Source organism: Heterodontus francisci, unplaced genomic scaffold (genome assembly GCF_036365525.1).
Source record: "Heterodontus francisci isolate sHetFra1 unplaced genomic scaffold, sHetFra1.hap1 HAP1_SCAFFOLD_61, whole genome shotgun sequence".
NCBI classification, from domain to species: Eukaryota; Metazoa; Chordata; class Chondrichthyes; order Heterodontiformes; family Heterodontidae; genus Heterodontus; species Heterodontus francisci.
Genome location: NW_027141441.1, coordinates 8,317,904 through 8,342,401, shown reverse-complemented (window position 1 = coordinate 8,342,401; position 24,498 = coordinate 8,317,904). Strand labels below are relative to the sequence as shown.

Below are 24,498 nucleotides of genomic sequence, written 5' to 3'. Positions count from 1 at the left end.
CTCGAAATCACAAGCTTTTGGGTTCAGATTTCACAGCTGACACTCCAGTGCAGCACTGAGGGTGTTGAAGGTGCTGCCTTTCAGGTGTGATGTTAAACCAAGACCCGGTCTGCATGTTTGGGTGAATGTAAAAGATCCCATGCTGCAATTTCAAACAAGTGAAGAGCAATTCTCCCTGGTGTTGTGATCAATATTTGCCCCTCAATCAGATCAGTTGGTCATTATCACATTGCTGTTTGTGGGTATTAGCTGCTGCATTTCTGACATTACAACAGTGATTACACTTCAAAAGTATTTCATTGTTTACAAAGTGCTTTGATATTTCCAGTGGTCAGGAAAGGTGCTATATAAATGCAAGTCTTTTCTTTCTTTTTCACAACACATTGCTGTGTAAAAAATGGTTCTTCATGTCACCTCTGGTTCTTCTGCCAATCACCTGATATCTGTGTCCTCTGCTTACTGACCCTTTTACCACTGGAAACAGTTTCTCCTTATTTAAACTGTTGAAGAACTTCGTGCTTTTGAACAAATGTGTCAAATCTCTTCTGAACTTTCTCTGCTGCAAGGAGAACAACCCCAGCTTCTCCAATCTCTCCACATAACTGAAGTCACTCACCCTGCTACCATTGTGGTAAATCTCTTTTTTATTCTTTCCTGGGATGTGGGCACTGCTGACAGAATGTGATTCCTGTCAACGGAGCGGCCCGCTGACATCATCGGAGAGCGCCAAGCTGCGCATAGCCACTGCGACATCTTGCCATGATTAAGTGGCACATGCGCAGGATGATGTCATGGCTCAGCGACAACGTCATCGCATATTCACGCCTGGTCCATCTTCGCACATGCACGCTGCAGCGTCATCAGGTATCCAGCCTCTCACTCAGCTGGAGGAAGCATCTGAATGGGAGACTTTGAGGCTGGAGCTCTCCCCCCTCGGCAACTCGCTCCAGGCCTCGATGCTTCCTCCCCTCAGCCGCTCGCTCTACACCGCACTGCTCCCCTGGCCGATTGTTCCCCGCTCGCGTCACCCAGCTCTCCTGCCACTCGCTCCCAGCCCCCCAACCCCTGCTCCAGCCATTAGCTCAAAGCCGTACCACTTCCTTCCTCTCGGCCACTCACTACTCGCTCCTACGTCACACTTTACAGCCCGCCTTGCTTCTTCGGGCGGCGCGTGGAGACTGGACAAACGTGGGAGCAAGAGGCCGAGAGAAGGGAAGCAGCACGACCTGGAGCTTGCGGCTGGAGGGGAGGGGGTGGGGTGGGGAACGAGCGACCAGAGAATGGGGTGGCGCGATCAGAGGACAATCGGCCAGGGAAGTGGGGGAGAGCAGTGAGGTCTGGAGTGAGCAGCTGTGGAGGGTGGAAGCGGCCAGTGCGAAGGAGGGGGAAAAAGCGAGTTGTGCCACTTAGTGGTTGCGTTGTCAGCAAACGCAGCCTTTATTGTCCATCCTTAATTGCCCTTGAGAAGGTGGTGGTGAGCTGCCTTTTTTGAGCCACTGCAGTCCATGTGTTGTACGTAAACCCACAGTGCTGTTCGGAACGGAGTTCCAGAATGTTGATCCGGTAACAGTGATGGAATGGAGATATAGTTCCCAGTCAGGACCGTGTGTAACTTGGAGGGGAGCTTGCAGATGGTGGTGTTCCCATTCATCCAATGTCCTTCTAGGTGGTCGAGATCGGGGGTTTGGAAGGTGCTGCAGAAGGAGGTTTGGTGAGTTGCTGCAGTGCATCTTTTCGATGGTACACACTGCTGCCACTGTTCACTGGTGGTGCAGGAAGTGAATATTTAAAGTAGTGGATGGAGTGCTGATCAAGTGATCTGCTTTGTCCTGGAAGGTGTTGAGTTTCTTTGGTGTTGTTGGAGCTGCACTCATCCAGGCAAGTGGTGAGTATTGCATCACACTCCTGACTTGTGCCTTGTAGATGGTGGACAGGAGGTGAGTTACTTCCAGCAGAATTACCATCCTCTGACTGATCCAATTCAGTTTCTTCTCAATGGTAATCCCCAGGGTGTTGATAGTGAAGGATTCAGAAATGGTAATGTCATTGACTGTCAAGGGGAGATGGTTAGATTCTCTCTTGTTGGAGATGGTCATTGCCTGGCATTTTTGTGGCGTGAATGTTACTTGCCACTTATCAGCCCAAGCCCAATGTTGTCCGGCTCTCTCTACATATGGACACGGACTGCTTCAGTATCTGAGGAGCTGCTAATGTGACTGAACATTTTGCAATCATCAGCAAACATCCCCACTTCTGACCTTATGATGGAGGGAAGGTCATTGATGAAGCAGCTGAAGTTGATTGGGGCCTAGGACGTGACCCTGAGCAACTCCTGAGCGATGTTCTGGGACTGAGATGATTGGCCATCCACAACCATCACCATATTCCTTTGCACTAGGTATGACTCCAACTAGTGGAGAGTTTCCCCCGATTGCCATTGTCTTCAATTTTCCAAGGGCTCCTTGATGCCCTTGGCAGGAGCAGTCACTGTTACCTCATATCACCTCCTGAATTCAGCTCTTTTGTCCAGATTTGAGCCAAGGCCATAATGAGGTCAGGAAACGAGTGGCCTTGGCAGAAACCAAAATGAGCATCGGTGAGTAGGTTATTGCTGTGTAAGTGCTGCTTGATAGCACTGTCAACGACACCTTCCATCACTTTACTGATGATCAAGAGGAGGCTGACGGGGCATTAATTGACCGGGTTGGATTTGTCCTGCTTTTTGTGTACAGGACATACCTGGGCAATTTTCCACATTGCCGGGTAGATGCCAGTGTTGTAACTGTACTGGAACAGCTTGGCTAGCGGTGCGGCTAGTTCTGAAGCACAAATCTTCAGCACTACAGCCGGAATGTTGTCAGTATCCAGTGCCTTCAGCCATTTCTTGATATCATGTGGAGTGAATTGGATGAGCTGAAGATTGTCACCTGTGATGCTGGGGACCTCAGGAGGAGGCCGGGATGGATCATCTACTTGGCACTTCTGGCTGAAGAAGTTTGCAAATGATTCAACCTTGTATTATGCACTGAGATGGTGTTCTCCCCTATCATTAAGGATGGGGGCATTTGTGGAGCCTTGTCCTCCTTACCTTCCAGGACCAGAGAGCAGTTGAACCTCTTCCAGCGCGCCGGAGTTTTGAAAAAAAAGGCAAACAGTGATGTCAGAGGAGAGCTGCATGCTGATTGGTTGGTGAGTAGCAGCTCTTAAAAAACGGGAAAGTTGTTTTTTTTTGTTGGAAAAAAAACGCTGGTGTTAAGGTGAGTACTACTAAAGTTTTTTTTAAGGACTTTGGGTTGAAGTGGGTGGAACAAGGCCTCTAGTATAATTAGTATTTTTTAATTAAGGGAGTAACTCATTAACCTAAGGGTAAGTCATGGCAGGAGAGCTCAGCCCCGTGACATGCTTCTCCTGCGCTATGTGGAAAATCAGGAACGCTTCCAGTGTCCCTGATGACCACGTGTGCGGGAAGTGTATCTATCTGCAGCTACTGGCTACCCGCATTAGGGAGCTGGAGCTGCGGGTGGGTTCACTGTGGAGCATCCGCGATACTGAGGAAGTCGTGGACAGCACATTTAGTGAGGTGGTCGCACCACAGGTAATGGCTGCACAGGCAGAAAAGAGATGGGTGACGACCAGATGGAGTAGTAGGCGCAGGTAGGTAGTGCAGGGGTTCCCTGTGGCCATCCCCCACTTAAAACAGATATATCGCTCTGGATACTGTTGGGGGGATGACCACCCAGGGGAAAGCAGCAACAGCCGAGTTTGTGGCACCACAGAGGGCTCTGCAGCACTGCAGGGGAGGAAAAGGTTTGGAAGAGCTTTAGTGATAGGGGATTCATTATAAGGGGTGCAGATAGGCATTTCTGCGGCCAAAAACGAGACTCCAGGATGGTATCTTGTCTCCCTGGTGCTAGGGTCAAGGATGTCTCGGAGTGGCTGCAGGACATTCTGAAAAGGGACGGTGAGCAGCTCGAGGTCGTGGTCCATATTGGTACTAACGACATAGGCAGGAAGAGAGTTGAGGTCCAGCAAAGTGAATATAGGGAGTTAGGCAGAAGGTTAAAAAGCAGGACCTCTAGGGTTGTAATCTCAGGATTACATTCTGTGCCACGTGCTTGTGATGGTAGGAATAGGAGGATTAGGCAAATGAATGCGTGGCTGAAGAGCTGGTGTAGCCGGGAGGGCTTCAGGTACTTGGATCTTCTGGTGCAGAGGTGACCTGTACAAGAGGGACGGGTTGCATCTAAACTGGAGGGGGACCAATATCCTTGCAGGGAGGTTTGCTAGTACTACTCGGGAGGGTTTAAACTAGTCTGGCAGGGGGGTGGGACCCAAAGTAGTGGTCTCTCTGATGAGATATTTGAGGCAAATATAGAGGTCAAAGCAAGCAAGTCCAGTAGGCAGGCCGGGCAGATGCAGGACGGGGAGCGTGGAAGGTCTGGTAGACTAAACTGCATTTACTTTAATGCAATATGCCTCACAGGTAAGGCAGATGAACTCATGGATCGGTACATGGGATTGTGATATTATAGCTATTACGGAAACGTGGTTGAGGGATGAGCAGGACTGGCAGCTCAATGTTCCGGGGTACCGATCCTTCCAGCGTGACAGAGATGAAGGTAAGAGAGGAGGTTGCACTATTGATTTGGGAGGACATCACGGCAGTACTTAGAAAGGATATCCCGGGGGGAATGACAAGCGAGGCCATATGGGTAGAACTTAGAAATAAGAAAGGGGTGATCACTTTGATGGGATTATACTATAGACCCCCCAATAGTCAGGGGGAATTGAAGGAGCATATTTGTAGGGAAATCACAGATCGGTGTAGGAATTATAGGGTTGTAATAGTAGGTGATTTTAACTTCCCTAATATTGACTGGGACTGCTTTAGTACTCAGGGGTCAGATGGGGAAAAATTTGTTGTGTGTCCAGGATAGTTTTCTGAAGCAGTACGTGGATGGCCCTACTGGAGAAGGGGCTACACTTGACCGCCTCTTAGGAAATGAGGATGGGCAGGTGGTTGATGTGTCAGTGGGGGAGCACTTTGGGACCAGTGACCATAACTCTATTAGCTTCAAGATAGTTACGGAACAGGATAGGACTGGTCCTCAGGTTGAAGTCCTAAATTGGGGGAAGGCTAATTTTGATGGCATCAGACAGGAACTCTCAAAAGTTGAATGGGAGAGACTGTTTACAGGTAAAAGGACGTCTGGCAAGTGGAAGGCTTTTAAAAGTGAGATCGGAAGAATTCAGGGCCGGCATTTTCCTGTCAGATGGAAGGGCAAGGCTGGCAAGTTTAGGGAACCTTGGTTGACTAGGGGTGTTGAGGGCCTGGTCAGGATAAAGAAGGAGGCATATGTCAGGTATAGGCAGCTGGGATCGAGCGAGACCCTCGAGGAGTATAGGGGATGTAGGACTACACTGAAGAAGGAAATTAGGAGGGCGAAAAGGGGCCATGAGATCTCCCTGGCAGATAAGATAAAGGAGAATCCTAAAAGATTCGATAAGTATATTAAGAGTAAAAGGGTAGCCAGGGAGACAGTAGGTCCCCTTAAGGATCAGTGTGGTAATCTATGTGTGGAGCCACGCGAAATGGGCGAGGTCTTAAATGAATATTCCTCGTCCATATTTACCGTGGAGAAGGTCATGAAAGCCAGTGAGTTCAAGGGAGGGAACAGCAATATCCTGAAGCATATCAACATTACAAAGGAAGTGGTGTTGGAGGTATTGAAGCGCATTAAGGTGGATAAATCCCCAGGGTCTGACCAGGTGTATCCTAGGATGCTATGGGAAGCAAGGGAGGAGATTGCTGGGGCGCTGGCAGAGATTTTTGTATCACCGTTAGCCACAGGTGAGGTACCGGAAGACTGGAGGATAGCTAATGCTGTGCCTTTATTTAAGAAGGGCAGCAGGGATAAGCCAGAGAACTACAGGCCGGTGAGCCTTACATCAGTGGTGGGAAAGTTCTTGGAAGGGATTCTGAGAGACAGGATTTATATGCATTTGGAAAGGCAAGGTCAGATTAGGGATAGTCAGCATGGCTTTGTGCGTGGGAAATCATGACTCATGATTTTGATTGAGTTTTCCGAGGAGGTGACCAAGAGGATTGACAAGGGCAGGCCAATGAATGCTGTCGACATGGGCTTTATCAAGGCCTTTGACAAGGTCCTGCATGGTAGGCTGGTCCAGAAGGTTCAAACACATGGGATCCAGGGTGAGCTAGCCAATTGGATACAAAATTGGCTTGGTGATCGGAGGCAGAGAGTGGTAGTGGAGGGTTGTTTTTCAGATTGGAGGCCAGTGACCAGTGGTGTGTCGCAGGGATCGGTGCTGGGCCCTCTGTTGCTTGTCGTATATGTTAATGGCTTGGATGTGAATGTAAGGGGCATGATTAGTAAGTTTGCAGATGACACCAAAATTGGTGGTATAGTGGACAGTGAAGAAGGTTGTCTAAGTTTGCAACAGGATGTAGATCAACTGGAAAAGTGGGCAAGGGATTGGCAAATGGAATTTAACGCGGACAAGTGTGAAGTGATGCATTTTGGGAAGTTAAACCAGGGCAGGACAGAAAAAGTGAATGGCAGGGCCTTGGGGAGTGTTGTTGAGCAGAGAGACCTTGGGGTGCAAGTACATCGTTCCCTGAAAGTGGCAACACAGGTAGACAGGGTGGTGAAGAAGGCGGATGGCATGCTTGACTTCATCGGCTGAGGCATTGAGTACAAGAGTTGGGACGTCATGTTACAGTTGTACATAACGTTGGTTAGGCCGCATTTGGAGTACTGTGTGCAGTTCTGGTGGCTGCACTACAGGAAAGATGTGATTAAGCTAGAGAGGGTGCAGAAAAGATTCACAAGGATGCTGCCTGGTTTGGAGGGCCTGAGTTATGAAGAGAGATTGGATAGGCTGGGTCTGTTTTCCCTGGAGTGAAGGAGGCTGAGAGGGGACATGATAGAGGTATATAAAATTATGAGAGGCATAGATAGTGTAGATAGCCAGAGTCTGTTTCCCATGTAGGGGTGACTAAAACTAGAGGGCATAGATTTAAGGTAAGAGGGAGGAGGTTTAAAGGGGATCAAAGGGGTTAATTTTTCACAGAAAGAATCGTGGGTATCTGGAATGAGCTGCCTGGTGGAGGCATGAACAGCAGTGACATTTATGAGGCATCTGGACAGGTACTTGAATGAGCAAGGCATGGAGGGATATGGAATTAATGCAGGCAGGTAGGATTAGTACAGATGGGCATTATGGTCGGCATGGACGCGGTGGGCCGAAGGGCCTGGTTCTATGCTGTACGACTCTATGACTCTCTGTGACTCCTGTTATTTGTTTAATTATCCACCACCATTCAGGACTGGATGTGGCAGGACTGCAGAGCTTTGATCTGATCTGTTGGTTGTGAGATCGCTTAGCTCTGTCTATTGCATGCTGCTTCCACTGTTTGACATGCAAGTAATCCTGTGTTGTAGCTTCACCAGGTTGACACCTCATTTTTAGGTCTGCTTGGTGCTGCTCCTGACATGCCCTCCTGCACACTTCATTGAACCACTATTGCTCCCTTGGCTTGATGGTAATGGTAGAGTGAGGGATATGCCAGGCCAGGAGGTAACATATTGTGTTTAAATACAATTCTGATGCTGCTGATGACCCACAGTGTCTCATGGATGCCCAGTTTTGAGTTGCCAGATCTGTTCAGTTCTTCCCTCAGAAATAATTGGGAAAAAATTCCAAAGGAATGCATGAATTAAATAAAAAGGAGAGAGAAATAAATATTGACAAAATAGATGGCAGCATTTGGAAGGTGAAAAGAAAGTTTTATTATTGATGAGTGAGAGGAATATATCACACTTTGGGGCTTCTGTAAGTAGATTGACTGATAATCTGGGGAATTGATAGGAAACTGCTTCATGTTTGGTGGAACAAATTCTCACCCTTGGGGTGGCCAACAGCTGCATCCGTCCAATAACAGACAGAGTAGTAGTACTGTATCAGGCCTTGTTAGCTCAGTTGGGAGAGCATGAGACTTTTAATCACAGGGTCTTCGATTTGAGACCCTTGTTGTCTGGTTGTTCTTCCCTTTTTCAGACTTAATCGGCAGAGAGTTCAAGGAGTGTTTGAAATTAAATTCAACAACATCACTAGATTTCAACCCTGCCGCACCACCACCATCCCCACCCCCCACCCTCCCAGTGTAGTTGACAGGTCCCTCAACCTCTGCCCTCCCCATTCCGTTCCCTCCCAGAACTGCGACTCACTTTCCACCCCACCTGCCTCCACATCCAAAGGATCATCCTCCACAATTTCCGCCACCTCCAGCGTGATGGAACCACCTACCTCATCTTCCCATCCCCTGTCAACATTCCGAAGGGATCGGTCCCTCCACGACACCCTGGTCCACTCCTCCATTATCCCTGACACCTCGTCCCCTTCCCAAGGCACCTTCTCATGCAATCGCAGGAGATATAATACCTGCCCTTTTCCCTCCTCTCTGCTCATTATCTAAAGCCCAAACACTCCTTTCAGGTGAAGCAGCGATTTACTTGTACTTCTTTCAATTATGTATACTGTATTCACTGCTCACAATGTGGTCTCCTCTAAACTGGGGAGACCAAACGCAGATTAGATGGAACACCTCGGCTCAGTCCGAAAGCATGACCCCGAGCTTCTGGTTCCTTGCCATTTCAACACTACCCCCTGCTCTCATGTCAACATTTCTGTCTTGGGCCTGTTCCAGTGTTCCAGTGAACATCACCATGGAAAGATCAATCTTACATGCCAGCTCAAATGTTGGATTTTGTATGTTTAGTATCTTTTCTCATCCAAAGATAACACTATCAATCATTCACCACTCTGTCTTCTCCTGAACTTCGAGTTCAAATTTGTTTGTGAAGTTGAGTGACACATTAAGACAGCACAGTCTTTGTCTTTGTGAAGGAAGTGATTTCGGAATGGCTGTTTGAAACTGCCCCTCCTTGCACAGAAATTCAGTGCAAATGCTCAAATCACCCACAATTTCTTTGTGAGAAATGTGTTCACAATTGCATTCAACATGGAAACCGCCTCAACATTAATCTCACTGAAGGAAAGAGTGACCGTGTTGTTTGTTTCAGAGTGTTGGTGCCGTTATGTGTCGCTCCTAACCAAGACTGGGACACAACGCAAGGTTGATCCAAGGTTGGCATATATTATCATTCAGGAGCAAGAAAAATCAAAAGGAACCTAACAAGAAAACCCAGTCTCCAGATGTGAGAATCTGTAGATCCGCTTTGGGAAAGTGAATCAGAGCAGAATGAAGGGTGAACTGTCCGACTGCCCAGAAGAGATGAAGACACAGCTCAGTCAGCACGTTCCCCTGGTTTATGATGCTGGAACATTCCTCACACAGAAATTATTCAACCCGATGACAAACGTGCTTACAGCCGATAATTTATTAAGATAAATTTTTTTTGAGCTACAACACAAACAGCTGCTCGACAATGTGGAAAATTACCCAGGTGTGTCCTGTCCATAAAAAAAAGCAGGACAAATCCAATCTGACCAATTACCGCCCCATCAGTCTACTATCAATCATCAGCAAAGTGATGGAAGATGTCATCAACAGTGCTATCAATCACCATGCATTTAGCAATAATCTGCTCATCGATGCTCAGTTTAGATTCCGCCAGGGCCTCTCGGATCCAGGCAAACATTTGGAAGCTGGAGTATAATGTGGGAAAATGTGAGGTTATTCACTTTGGTAGTAAGAACAGATAAATTAAATATTATTTAAATTGCGAGAGACTACAGAATGCTGCGATATAGAAGGATCTGGGTGTCTTCGTACATGAATCACAAAAAGTTAGCATGCAGGTAGAGCAAATAATTAGGAAGGCAAATGGAATGTCACCCTTTATTACAAAGGGGAATGGAGTATAAAAGGAGAGAAGTATTGCTCCAAATGTACAGGGTGTTGGTGAAACCACACCTGGAGTACTGTGTACAGTTTTGGTCTCCTTATTTAAGGAGGGATATACTTGCATTGGAGGCAATTCAGAGAAAGAGGTGGGCAACTGTCTCTTCCCCACCACAGCCACCTCGAGGGCATTGTGCGGAGGGGGTTAGACTTCGGGCGTGCAGGAAGGATCTGATGGGGAGGGCTCTTCTCACCACCAGCCAAGTTTCATCTTGGTGCTTGTTTGAAAGTTCTGGTGATGAGGCATTCCGCCAAATGACTTTGGAAGTTTGCTCGGGGAACCATCCGACTGGATCCACCATCTCCTTTTCCTGTAGGGCCTTGAGGACATTCCGTGCAGACCACTACCTGAAGGATTGGTGGTCAAAGATGTTTTTCTACAGAAACTTTCCCACGAAGGATAGGTGGTACGGCACGGTCCAACTGGATGGAGCATTCCGCGGCAATGTGAGCAGGCCCATCCTTCACAACGCTGGGGACAGATAGAACCTCAGCACGTAGTGACACTTGGAGATTGTGCACTGGGAATCTGCGCACAGCTTGATGCAGCCGCACACGAAGGTAGTCATCAGGATGAGGGCGACGTTGGGTAAATCTTTCCCGCCCTTATCCAGGGGTTTGAACATCGTGTCCCTCCAGACCTGGTCCATTTTGGAACCCCAAATGAAGCGGAAAATGGCTCGGGTGATCGCCACAGCGCAGGAGTGGCATATGGGCCAGACCTGCACCACGTACAGCAACGTGAGCGCCTCGCACCTGATCACCAGGTTCTTACCCACAATGGAGAGAGATCGCTGCTCCCACATGCTCAGCTTATGGTGTATCCTGGCTACTCGCTACTTCCAGGTTTTGGTGCACGTCCCAGCCCTTCCGAACCATATCCCCAGCACCATCAGGTAGTCTGACCTGATGGTGAAGGGGACAAAGGATCGGTCAGCCCAGTTCCCAAAGAACATGGACTCGCACTTGCCGTGGTTAACTTTGGCTACCGAGGCGAGTTCGAACTGGTCACAGATGCTGATCAGTCTGCGAACGGACAGCAGATCCGAGCAAAAGACGGCGACGTCATCCAGGTACAGGGAAGTTTTAACCTGAGTGACTCCACTGCCTCGGATTGTAACCCCCCCCCCTTATGCTTGCATCCTTCCTAATAGACTCAGCAAAGGGTTCAATACAGCAAACAAACAAGACAGAGGAGAGAGGACTGCCCTGTCTGTCTTTGCAAAGCAGGTGTAGAAAAAGATGCAGTGGTTTTTATCGCGGTTCATCCCAAGCAGCTGTGTAACACAGGAGTCTGTGCTCTGCAGGCTTTTCTCAGGGATGCACACCGAGATAAACATCAACTGCTGCTGGAGGACTATTAATTCGGTGAAAGACGCCCTTTGGTCTGCCCGAAACTTGCTGGTCGTCCAGCGCAGAGAGTTGTCCACGACCGAATGTTGCAGACTGGCACATTCCAAGGTCCAAGACTTCGTGCTGAGGGACGCACGACAGCTTGGGGCAGCCGCTGCAAAGGTTCACTGGGGAAGACCACTGTGTAAGCTACCCCCACCAAGGTGAAGTGAGGGACTGGATCCATGGAAATCCCCTCGGGCTGTATCCAGAAAATATTTCTCCGCCTCCAGGCTCACTTCTTTGACCAGGAGTCCTCCTCCCGACCAGCAGACCCATTCTCCCACCTCCAGCATTCTCCCTCTACTTGGACCCCGCCCCCCTTCCCCGCTGGCCACTTACCCGCTCTTGATCTCTTCATTGAAAACTGTCGGCTAGACATTTGTCATCTCAATTTCTTTGCCCCCCTCACTCACTCTAACCTGTCCCCCTCTGATCTTGAGGCACTCCGTTCTCTCAGGTCGAACCCCGACATGGTCATCAAACCTGCAGACAAGGGTGGTGCTGTTGTTGTATGGCGTACCGACCTCTACCTTGCAGAGGCTCAGTGCCAACTCACAGACACTTCTTCCTACCTCCCTCTGGACCATGACCCCATCACCGAACATCAAGCCACCGTCCAAAGGACTGTCACTGACCTCATCTCCTCTGGAGATCTTCCCTCTACAGCTTCCAACGGACAGCCCGCTTCTACCTCCTTCCCACAATCCACAAACGGGTACGTCCCGGCAGACCCATTGTGTCAGCCTGCTCCTGCCCCACTTAACTTATTTCTTCCTATCTTGACTCTATCTTTTCTCCGCTGGTCCAGTCTCTTCCCAACTACATCCGTGACTCTTCTGACGCCTTACGTTATTTTGACAATTTCCAGTTTCCTGGTCCCAACCGCCTCCTCTTCACTATGGACGTCCAATCGCGCTGCACCTCCATCCCCCGCCAGGATGGCTTGAGGGCTCTCCGCTTCTTCCTGGAACAGAGGCCCAACCAGTCCCCATCCACCACCACCCTCCTCCGCCTGGCTGAACTTGTTCTCACATTGAACAACTTCTCCTTCAACTCCACGCACTTCCTTCAAGTAAAAGGTGTCGCTGTGGGTACCCGCATGGGTCCTAGTTATGCCTGTCTTTTTGTGGGATATGTCGAGCATTCTTTGTTCCAGCCCTACTCAGGCCCCCTCCCCCAACTCTTTTTCCGGTACATTGATGACTGTATCGGTGCCATTTCCTGCTCCCGCCCCGAACTGGAAAACTTTATCAACTTTGCTTCCAATTTCCACTCTTCTCTCACCCATACGTGGTCCATCTCTGACACTTCCCTTCCCTTCCTCGACTTCTCTGTCTCCATCTCTGGGGATAGGTTGTCTCCCAATATCCATTATAAGCCCACCGGCTCCCACAGCTACCTCGACTACACTTCTTCACACCCTACCTCCTGTAAGGACTCCATTCCATTCTCCCAGTTTCTCCGTCTTCGACGCATCTGCTCTGATGATGCTACCTTCCATGACGGTGCTTCTGATACGACCTCCTTTTTCCTCAACCGAGGAATCCCCCCCACTGTTGTTGACAGGGCCCTCAACCGTGTCCGGCCCATTTCCCGTACTTCTGCCCTCAACCCTTCCCCTCCCTCCCAGAACCGTGACAGGGTTCCCCTTGTCCTCACTTTCCACTCCATCAGCCTCCATATCCAAAGGATCATCCTTGGCCATTTTCGCCACCTCCAGCGTGATGCCACTACCAGTCGCATCTTCCCCTCCCTTCCCCTGTCAGCATTCCGAAGGGATCGTTCCCTCCGCGACAACCTGGTCCACTCCTCCATTACCCCCACCACCTCGTCCCCATCCCATGGCACCTTTCCCTGCAATCGCAGGAGGTGTAATACCTGCCCATTTACCTCCTCTCTCCTCACTATCCCAGGCCCCAAATACTCCTTTCAGGTGAAGCAGCGATTTACTTGTACTTCTTTCGATGTCGTATACTGTATTCGCTGCTCACAATGTGGTCTCCTCTATATTGGGGAGGCCAAGCGCAGACTGGGTGACCGTTTTGCGGAACACCTCCGCTCGGTCTGCAAGCAGGACCCTGAGCTTCCGGTTTCTTGCCATTTCAACACTCCCCCCTGCTCTCATGCTCACATCTCTGTCCTGGGATTGCTGCAGTGTTCCAGTAAACATCAACGCAAGCTCGAGGAACAGCATCTCATCTATCGATTAGGCACACGACAGCCTGCCGGACTGAACATTGAGTTCAATAATTTCAGAGCATGACAGCCCCCCATTTTACTTTCATTTTTCGTTGTTTTTTCTTTTTTCTTCTTTTTTGCTTTTTTACATTTTTTACAGCCTTTTATATTGCTGACCTTTTGGTCAGCGATGTGGCCTTGTCCAACCTGCACCTTCTCCTTTGTTATCTCTTGCCCCACCCCCACCTCACTTGCTTATAACCTGTGACATTTTTAATATTTGTCAGTTTCGAAGAAGGGTCAGTGACCCGAAACGTTAACTCTGCTTCTCTTTCCACAGATGCTGCCAGACGTGCTGAGTGGTTCCAGTATTTCTTGTTTTTATTCCAGAAAATATTTGTTTGCTGCAAAAAGTACATGGCAGGTAAAATGAAATGGAAGGGTTGTGAGGCAATTCACTCCTGTACTGAAGGAAACTGATCGCCTTTGCAATCTTTGTATTGTTGACTTGGTGCTGTTTTTGAACTGTTTTGTAATGTATCTTTTTATAGTTTTTTTAACGAATAAAGTATATGTTGGAAATTTTAAAAAAGTTCAGAGAAGTTTCACTGGATTTATTCCTGTGATGAAGGGGTTGTCTTGTGAGGAGGATTGAGCAGGTTGGACCTATACTGATTGGAGTTTAGAAACATGAGAGGTGATCGTATTGAGACATATAAGATTCTGAAGTGTCTTGACAGGGTAGATGCTGAGAGGATGTTTCCCCTCGTGGTGGAATCTAGAACTAGGGGACACAGTTTCAGAATTAGGGATTTTCCATTTAAGAAGGAAATGAGGAGGAATTTCTTCTCTCAGACAGTAGTTCATCTTTGGATTTTTATCTACAAGGAAGTCAAGGGTTATGGGGGGCAGGCAAGAAAGTGGGCTTGATGCCAGGATCAGATCAGCCATGATCCTATTGAATGCCGGAGAAGGCTCGAGGGGTCAAATGGCCTCCTGCTGCTACTATTTCTGTTCTTGTGATCTCATTGCAGCTTGTTCCAAATAGAGACAAAAGAGTGGAATTCCAGAGGAGAGGTGAGAGTAATTACCCTTGAGTGAGTGTGGCATCAAGGATCCCTAGCACAATTGAAATCAATGGGAATCAGGGGAAAATTGTCCACTTGTTGGAGTCATACCGAGCACAAAGCAAGATGATTATGGTTGGTGGAGGCCGATCATCTCAATCCAGGACATTGCCTCAGGAGTTTCTCAGGGTAGTGTCCTAGGCTCAACCATCCTCAGCTGTTTTATTAATGAGTTTCCCCTCAACTTAAGTCAGAAGTGGGAATGTTAGGTGATGATTCACAACTCCTCAGATACTGAAGCAGTCCATGTCTGCAAGCAGCGAGACCTGAACAACATTCAGGCTTGAGCTGATAAGTGACAAGCGACTTGGTTGCCACAAAAGTGCCACGCAGTGAACATCTCCAATGAGAGAGAATCAAACCATCTACCTTTTAATACTCAGCAGCATTATCATCACTGAATCCCTCACCAACAACATCTTGGGGGTTACCATTGATTAAAACCTAAACTGGACCAGTCACATCTATGCTGCGGCTTTTAGCGTAAGTCAGAAATTGGGAATTCTGCAGCAAGTATCTCACCTCCTGACATGCCAAAGCCTGTCCATTGTCTACAAGGCACAAGTCAGGAGTGTGATGGAATACTCTCCACTTTTCTGGATAGCTGCAGCTCCAAAAACATATAAAAAGCTCAATACCACCCAGGACAAAGCAGTCCTCTTCATCGGTACCTCACCCACCACCTTAAACATTCACTCCCTCCACCACCAGAGCACAGTGGCAGCAATGTGTACCACTTACAAGATGCACTGCAGTAACTCGCTAAGTAACGTTCGACAGCACCATCCAAACCCGTGATCACTACCTCGAAGGACAAGGGCAGCAGATGCATGGGAACACCACCACCTGCAGGTTCACCTCCAAGTCACTCACCATCATGACTTGGAACTATATCACCATTTCTTCACTGTTGTTGGGTCAAAATCCTGGAACTCCCTCTGCAATAGCACTGTGGGTGTTCCCACACCACATTGACTGCAGCAGTTCAAGAAGGCAGCTCCCCACCACATTCTCAAGGGCAATTAGGGATGGACAATAAATGCCAGCCTTGCCAGCGATACTCACACCCAAGAATAAATAAAAAACAAATCATTCTCCACAGATTCCCCACAATTCAGGCTTGGACATTTACTTCAGGAGCACAGAGCTTGATATAACTACAACGTGAGTTCCAATCTTCAGATTCCATTAGCCTTTCACATTATTTTCTACCAGTCCGTTAGTGTTTAGTGATTCAGCACGTGGGTCTCTGCTTCTCCAGTTTCTAACATCTCACCACTTATAAAAAACACTCTGATCTGTCTTTCGTAGGTCCTAGATGACCCCACATTTTAAACTCCATCTGCCAAAACATTGCTCACTCACTTAATCTATCAAGAAGATTTGAAAATAAATTTCTTGCCAAAGGATAATGTTCTGCTTCTGCTCCCTCGCCGTTTGCTTTTCCCGTTAGTCTTTCATTTGGTGTAAATCCAGAGAAAGTAAAGATGGAAGGAAGGAGGGAGGGAAAAATCTTCCTCCTTTTCGTGATCCCTATTTGATCTTCATTCCAGTCCAATTTGGGTGAAGAATTCAGATTGTCTGTCTCAATTTTAATAAAGTATAAACAATTCTGGAATCACCAGCGAGATATTGACAAGAACATGTTTCCAGGCCAACTTTCCACAAAAGCTCCCCCACAACAATGTCCTAGACTCTTCATAAACTAACGACAAAATTGGGATCCGAACCCACACATGCAAAGCAAAATGCATTAATACGCCACCGTCTTAACCTCTCGACCACCTTGTCAGCTGTTTGGACAGTACAGATCCTGGCTGTGCAGCCAGATGTGCAATGATGGAAATGCAGCTTCTGTAAGTAAATGAAATTTGCATCACATCAGGTCATGGCCTGTTGGGAATGGAGCGGTGTGAAACATTTCCAGACCATGTCCAACACGTTTCTACTCAGTGTGAAAATCCACCACGGAAAGACTGGAACATACAATCATTTGATCACATCATGATTAACATCACTCAGACACCTGAACCATGAGGTCACTGACGAAGTCATGATGACCGAATTTCTCATGAAATGACAACTGAACTAACTGACTGGAAGAATTGCTTTAATTCCACATGATCAGAGAGGCACAGCCTCAGACCGACTTGGCAGATGAATATTGATTGAATAATTTCTGTGTGAGGAATGTTCCAGCATCATAAACCAGGGGAACGTGCTGACTGAGCTGTGTCTTCATCTCTTCTGGGCAGTCAGACAGTTCACCCTTCATTCTGCTCTGATTCACTTTCCCAAAGCGGATCTACAGATTCTCAAATCTGGCGACTGGGTTTTCTTATTTTGTTCTATTTGATTTTTCTTGCTCCTGAATGATAATATATTCTAAACCTCGGATCAACCCTCCCCTTTGCGTCGTGTTATAGTCTTGGTTAAAAGAGACACAAAATGACACAAACACTCTGAAACAGACAACACGGTCACACTTTCCTTCAGTGAGATTAATGTTGAGCTGTTTTCCAGGTTAAATGCAACTGCAAACACATTGCTCTCAAAGAAATTGTAGGGGATTGAGTTGCCGTTGAAATATTAGCACTGAACATCTGTACGAGCAGGAACAGCCATTTCAAACTCACATCCTTCACAAAGGCGACCACTGAGCTGTTTTCTTTTGTGAATGAAATTCATAAGAAAAGTTAAAGTTCACAAGAAAATGGATGTAAATGATTGATAGCTAAACTTTTGAAGCAAGGATATGAATCCAAGATTTTCTGATTATTAGACAAACACTCGAACCAATTAAGCTGCTGAGCCAGATCACAAGTGCTGTGACAACTAAGGGCAGAGGAGGGCACTCTTTATTCTCATCCCACTTCTCCACAGGTCACAACATCGATGTGAACTTTTCCCACTACTGATACAGTCAATCATGTACTCTATTTTTCCCAGAATAGAAGACACTGACCAGGTTTCTTTAATGAACAACAAAATTATCCATTTATTGTCGAACAAGTTTTAACTAGTCATGAAGTAAAGCATAAACACACAGGTGGAAATTTTAAAAGTTCCTTTTTCACCTTGAACAACTTTTAAAGTCCTTTTTTTTATCTTCGAGCCACACGCGCACACACACACCGGATAGCTGAAAAAATAAAAGGGATTTTTTTTTAATTCAGCACTCTGTTACAGACAAAAAAAACCTCTTGGGCTGTTTATTTACTCATTTTTGAAGAAATCATCAGATGAGATATGTTGCTCCAAAACTGGAATACAGTCTAACTTCCGAGTATACATAGACAGGTCACGAGGGTATTTTAGAACAGTTCTTTTCAGAAGGCATTGAGAATTAATTTTAGCAGGCCTTCTTCAAAGACATGCGACAAGATGAATTAACTCAGTGGACTTCTCAGGGTCTTTTAAAGATTTTCTGGAAAACAAACTGGGTTGTGGTCTTCTCTCCTTCCTTGACGATTCTTCAGGCTAACTTTATCAGCTGCTCACTCCAGCAGGTAAAACACACTGACTGCTACAACCAAAGGTTCTGAGTTTTCTGCTGTCTGAGGTTTGCGCTGCTGCTGCCAAGGTTGTCCAATCAAGGGGCAAGACTGACTTCGCGAACCATATTTCTCCCTGTTACCAGGGTTTCTGCTCTATATTTAACTTGAATCATGTGACAACCAGTAAACATAGTTGCCAAATTGGTTCTTTTGGTGCTCTCTTGAAAAAGAACTGGTCCTACATTTATTCAGTTTAATTATGACTTCTTCAAAAAATATTTTAACAGAAGAAACAGAATCCCTTCCATAACATCATGTATTTTCCCTGAGCTACAGGTTATTGCAAGTCTCTCTGGCTGTGTTTATTTTAGGTGATTTTGTACTCAGGTTCTTTTGGAATCCATGTGTTTGCAGATCTTTGTGAGTGAGAGATGTGGTAATATGCTTAAAAGATTTCCCTGTAAATTATTCGTATCTCCATCTTTCCCCGAACTTTGTACAAACACATTAATATGGGAATCACACACATCAGGCCGTCAAACCTGTCTGCTAAACATTGAAAGGTGGCAGTGTTTATTGTGACGGGGTTCCATTTATGAAGACGCATATTGATGATTCACACATGTAAAATTTGTATATTATGTTCATGACATAATGACATAAATAAACACTTCCTTGCACTTGCCACGCTTGAACATTTTCTCTGCTGATGCCCCCTGAATATATTAGAGAACATGGTGACGAGGTTGAGATTAAAGTCTGTAAATATAGGCAGCAAACAGCAGCAGGGACTGCAGTGAACAGGATTTACGTGACATATTTGTGCTTATATTGGTGGGTGAAATAAGATACTAAACACACAAAATCCTGCATTTGAGCTCGCGTAAACGATTGCTCTGTCTATGGAGATAGCATCAAAGAATGTTCAGGAATTTTGTCCTATGCCAGTGATCGTAACACACTTCTGGGGAACTTAAAACAAAATGGTAAAATGGGCTTTCACATAACAGATGAAATTTTACACAGAGAAGTGTGAAGTGATACAATTTGGAAGGAAGAATGCCAGATAAATGAAACGTTACAATTCTAAACTGGGTGCAGGAGCAGAGAGACAATGTACACCAATGTTAGAAGGATTGAAAAGGTAGCTAAGAGCAAACAGGACACTTGGCTTTATTAATAGAGGCATAGAGTAAAAGCATATAAGTTATGCTAAACCTTTATAAAATACTGGGAATGAAGGGCCTCCACCTGTACCTCTACAGAAAGCTTCCATTCCAGGTTTACACACACTCGTCAGGATCACGCTCCACAGATTCTGCCCTCCAGGCTCAGACACCCACTTCAGGATCACTCTCCACAGATCCCGCCATTCCAGGTTCGGACACCCACTTCAGGATCACTCTCCATTGATCCCAGCACTATGGGCTCGGAGACCCTCTTCAGAGATCCTAAATCTCCAGACACGGACATCCTTTGAGGACCACTCTCCACAGATTCTGCCCTCCAGGCTCAGACATCCTCTTCAGAATCACTCTCCATACATCCCACCGCTCCACGCACGGATATCTCAATCAGGATCCGATCAAAGAATGTTGCTTGTCACTTATCAGCTCAAGCCTGAATGTTGTTCAGGTCTTGCTGCTTGCAGGCACAGACTGCTTCAGTATCTGAGGAGTTGTGAATCATCAGCGAACATTCCCACTTCTCACTTATGTTGAAGAGAAAGCCATCAATGAAACAGCTGAGGATGGTTGGGCCTTGGACACTGCCCTGAGAAACTAGGTATCCAGTCATGAAAGGTGGAGGACAATTAAATAACGAACCAGATGAGGAGGCTCCAAAAACATCCCTATCCTCAATGTTGGTGGAGCCGAGCACGTCAGTGCAAAAGATGAAGCTGAAGCATTTGAAACCATCTTCAGTCAGAAATTGCTCAGTGGATGATTCATCTCGGCCTCTTGAGGTCCCCAGCATCACAGCTTCCAGTTTTCAGCCAATTTGCTTCACTCCACATAATGGCAAGACATAGCTGAAGGCACTCGATACAGCAAAGACTATGGGCCCTAACAACATTCCGGCTCTAGTGTAAATCTGAGTTCTTTTTGGCTTCAGTCTGGTTCAGTAAATATACTGAGTCGGATGTGTAGGTAAAATCAATTACTTTATTTGCCCATTTAGCCGGCTGACTTACTCTAATGCAACAACACTGACTCCACCCAGAGTCTGTCTGGTCCACTAGAGTAAGTGAAGTTTTTTGATACAGGTACTACTGTTTATACATTAAGATTCATGCTACACCCCCTTGTTTAACCAATCAGTGCGATCCAATTCGACTTCACCCACGTGGTGACATGCAGTACAGCTGTTACTGAGGTTACAATACACTCCATTTTCAATACATACTTGTTCCTAATAAAATATTGTTTTGTACCAGCAAGATAAAACAAAGCGGACAAGCAAGCTAATTAGCAAGAGCATAGGAATCATCAATAATCATTCTAGTCTCACTCCCTACATGGATCATGAGTCTGTCTCTACCTTGTGACAAGTAATTGCGGCGCATCCTGCTATCTCTGTTAGGTGTACATTCCTGAGTGTTTCATGCAGTCTGCAGCTGCATCAAGTAGTGGCACGTCACGAAGATAAGAGGGGCCGAGCACTCCTTATCACTCACACAGGGATGGAGATCATTTGATTCACAGGAGTCCATTTGTTCCAAACCACAGGGAGTCACACAATCAGGCCATAAAGAACAGATGTCTTTGCAATTACCAGTGTCGGCTAGTCTTTACAGTCTCACACGCTCTGCCTTTACTTTTAACTATTTCATTGTGGTTTCTGCCACTTAAAATCAAAGCTCAGCAAAGCTACTATTCCTAACTTGGCTATATTTCCCATTAAGCATAGTGCCATGCCTTTCTGCTCACTTCCACACTAGTACTGAAGACTTGTGCTCCAGAACTAGCTGCGCCCTCAGCCAAGCTGTTCCAGTAGAGCTACAACACGGGCATCTACTTGACAATGTGGAAAGTTGCCCAAGTGTGCCCTCTCCACAAAAAAAATGCATGACAAATCCAATCTGACCAATTGCCGCCCCATCAGTCTACTATCAATCATCAGCAAAGTGATGGAAGATGTCACCAACAGTGCTATCAAGCACCACACACTTCGCAATAATCTGATCATCAATGCTCAATTTAGGTTCTGCCAGGGTCTCTCAACTCCAGGAAATAATTTGGCAGATAGAGTATAATGTGGGAAAATGTGAGGTTATCCACTTTGGTAGGAAGAATAGAAAAGGAAAATATTATTTAAATTGTGAGAGATTACAGAATGCTGCGGTGTAGAAGGATCTGGGTGTCCTCGTACATGAATCACAAAAAGTTACCATGCAGGCACAGCAAATAATTAGGAAGGCAAATGGAATGTTACCCTTTATTGCAAGGGGGATGGAGTATAAAAGTAGAGAAGTCTTGCTACAAATGTACATGGTGCTGGTGAAACCACACCTAGAGTACTGTGTACAGTTTTGGTCTCCTTATTTAAGGAGGGATATACTTGCATTGGAGGCAGTTCAGAGAAGGTTCATTGGATTAATTCCTGTGATGAAGGTATTGTCTCATGAGGAAAGTTGAGCAGGTTGGACCGATACTCATTGGAGTTGAGAAAAATGAAAGGAGAACGCATTGAGACATATAAAATTCTGAGGGGGCTTGACAGGGTAGATGCTGAGAGGATGTTTCCTCTCGTGGTGGAATCTAGAACTAGGAGACACAGTTTCAGATTTAGGGCTTTTACATTTAGGAAGGTATTGCTTCTCTCAGAGGGTCATTAATCTTTGGAATTCTTTACCGCAGAGAGCAGTGGAGGCTGGGTCATTGAATGTCTTCAAGATTTTTATCTACAAGAGAGCCAAGGGTTATGTGGGCAGGCAAGAAAGTGGGGTTGAGGTCATGATCAGGTCAGCCATGATCCTATTGAATGGCGGAGCAAGCTCGAGGGGCCTAATGGCCTACTCCTGCGAAGAGTTCTTCCGATCTTCTGTTCTTATGATCTCATTGCAGCTTGGTCCAAACAGAGACGAAAGACTGGAATTCCAGAGGAGAGGTGAGAGTGATTGCCCTTGAGTGCGTGTGGCATCAAGGATGCCTCGCAAAATTGAAGTCAATGGGAATCAGGGGGAAAACCCTCCACATGTTGAAGTCATACCTAGCACAAAACAAGATGTTGTGGTTAGTGGAGGCCAATCATCTCAGCCCAGGACATTGCCTCAGGAGTTTCTCAGGGTAGTGTCGTAGACCCAAACTTCCCAGCTGTTTCATTGACGACTTTCTCTTCAACATAAGTCAGAAGTGGGAATGTTAGATGATGATTCACAACTTTTCAGATACTGAAGCAGTCTGTGCCTGCAAGCAGCAAGACCTGAGCAACATTCAGGCTTGAGCTGATAAGTGACAAGCAACCTTCTGGCCACACAAGTGTCAAGCAGTGAACATCTCCAATGAGAGAGAAAAAAAATCTACCTTTTGATATTCAGAAGCATTATCATCGTTAAATCCCCCACCATCAACATCTTGACCAGAAATGTAACTGGACCAGTCACATCTATGCTGTGGCTATAAGCGCAGGTCAGAGATTACGAATTCTGCAGCAAGTATCTCACCTCCTGACACCCCAAATCCTGTCCACCATCTACAAGGCACAAGTCAGGAGTGTGATGGAATACATCCCACTCAACAACACTCAAGAAGCTCAACACCATCCAGGACTAAGCAGCGCACTTGATCGGCACCTCACCCGCCACCTTAAACATTCAATCCCTCCACAACCAGTAAACAGTGGCTGCAGTGTGTACCATCTCCACATGCACTGCAGCAACTCGCCAAGTATCCTTCAACAGCACCTTCCAAACTCGTGACCACTACCACCTCGAAGGACAAGGGCAGCAGATGCATGGGAACTCACTACCTGCAGGTTCCCCTCCAAGTCACTCACCATCCTGACTTGGAACGATATCGCCATTTCTTCACTGTTGTTGGGTCACAATCCTGGAACTCCCTCCCCAACAGCACTGTGGGTGTTCCTGCACCATAAAGACTGCATCAGTTCAAGAAGGCAGCTCTCCACCACCTTCTCAACGGCAATATAAATGGGTAATAAATGCTAGCCTTGTCAGCGATACTCACACCCAAGAATGAATAAAAACAAAATCACTCTCCACAGATTCCCCACAATCTGGGCTTGGACATTTACTTCAGGAGCACAGAGCTTTATATCACTGCAACATGAGTTCCATTCTTCAGATTCTGTTCACTTTTCACATTATTTTCTACCAGTCCACTCGCTTTTATTAATTCAGTATTCGGGTCTCTGCTCCTCCGCCGTTTCTAACATCTCACCTCTTACAAAAAAACACTCTGATCTATCGTAGGTAGTAGATGACCCCTCATTTTAAACTCCATCTGCCAAAGCATTGCTCACTCACTTAATCTATCAAGAAGATTTGAAAATAAATTTCTTGCCAAAGGAAAATTTTCGGCATCTGCTCCCTCGCCATTTGCTTTTCCCATTTGTCTTTCACTTGGCGCAAATCCAGAGAAAGTAAAGATGGAAGGAAGGAGGGGAGGAAAAATACTGCTCCGTTTCGTGATCCCTATTTGATCTTCATTCCAGTGCAGTTTGAGTGAAGAATTCCAATTGGCTGTCTCAATTTTAAAGAAGTATAACTCATTCTGGAATCACTGTCTGGACATTGACAAGAACAGGTTTCGAGGCTGACTTCACACACAAACAATACACTAAACAGTTCATAAACAAGCGACAAGGATGGGATTCGATCCCACGTGTGCAGAGCACAATAGATTAGCAGTCCATCACCTTAACCTCTCGGCCACCTTGTCAGCTGTAGAGGCATAGCTGTCACCTTCAGCACAGTTTCTGGCGATGCAGCCAGCTGTGCAATGATGGAAATATATCTTCTGTCAGTAAATGAAGTTGGGAATGGAGCGGTGTGAAACATTTCCAGACCATGTCCAACACGTTTCTACTCAGTGTGAAAACCCACCACGGAAAGACTGGAACATACAATCATTTCATCACATCATGATTAACATCACTCAGACACCTGAACCATTAGGTCACTGACGAAGTCATGATGACCGAATTTCTCATGAAATGACAACTGAACGAACTGACTGGAAGAATTGCTTTAACTCCACATGATCAGCGAGGCACAGCCTCAGGCCGACTTGTCGGGTGGTGTAAACAGATATCACTGCTTCTGATCTTCACCAGAACAGAGAGTGAGATGTTACATTGATCATCAAACAGACTGTGAGAGAATACAACA

At 46.4% G+C, this 24,498-nt stretch overlaps 1 non-coding gene across 1 annotated transcript; it reads right to left on the bottom strand.

Moving 5' to 3' along the window:
• Nucleotides 1-23,967: 23,967 nt before the first annotated feature.
• On the bottom strand, nucleotides 23,968-24,049 carry trnas-gcu (transfer RNA serine (anticodon GCU)). Its single transcript has one exon. It is a non-coding gene; the product is annotated as a tRNA-Ser (tRNA).
• Between the last annotated feature and the right edge of the window lie 449 nt (nucleotides 24,050-24,498).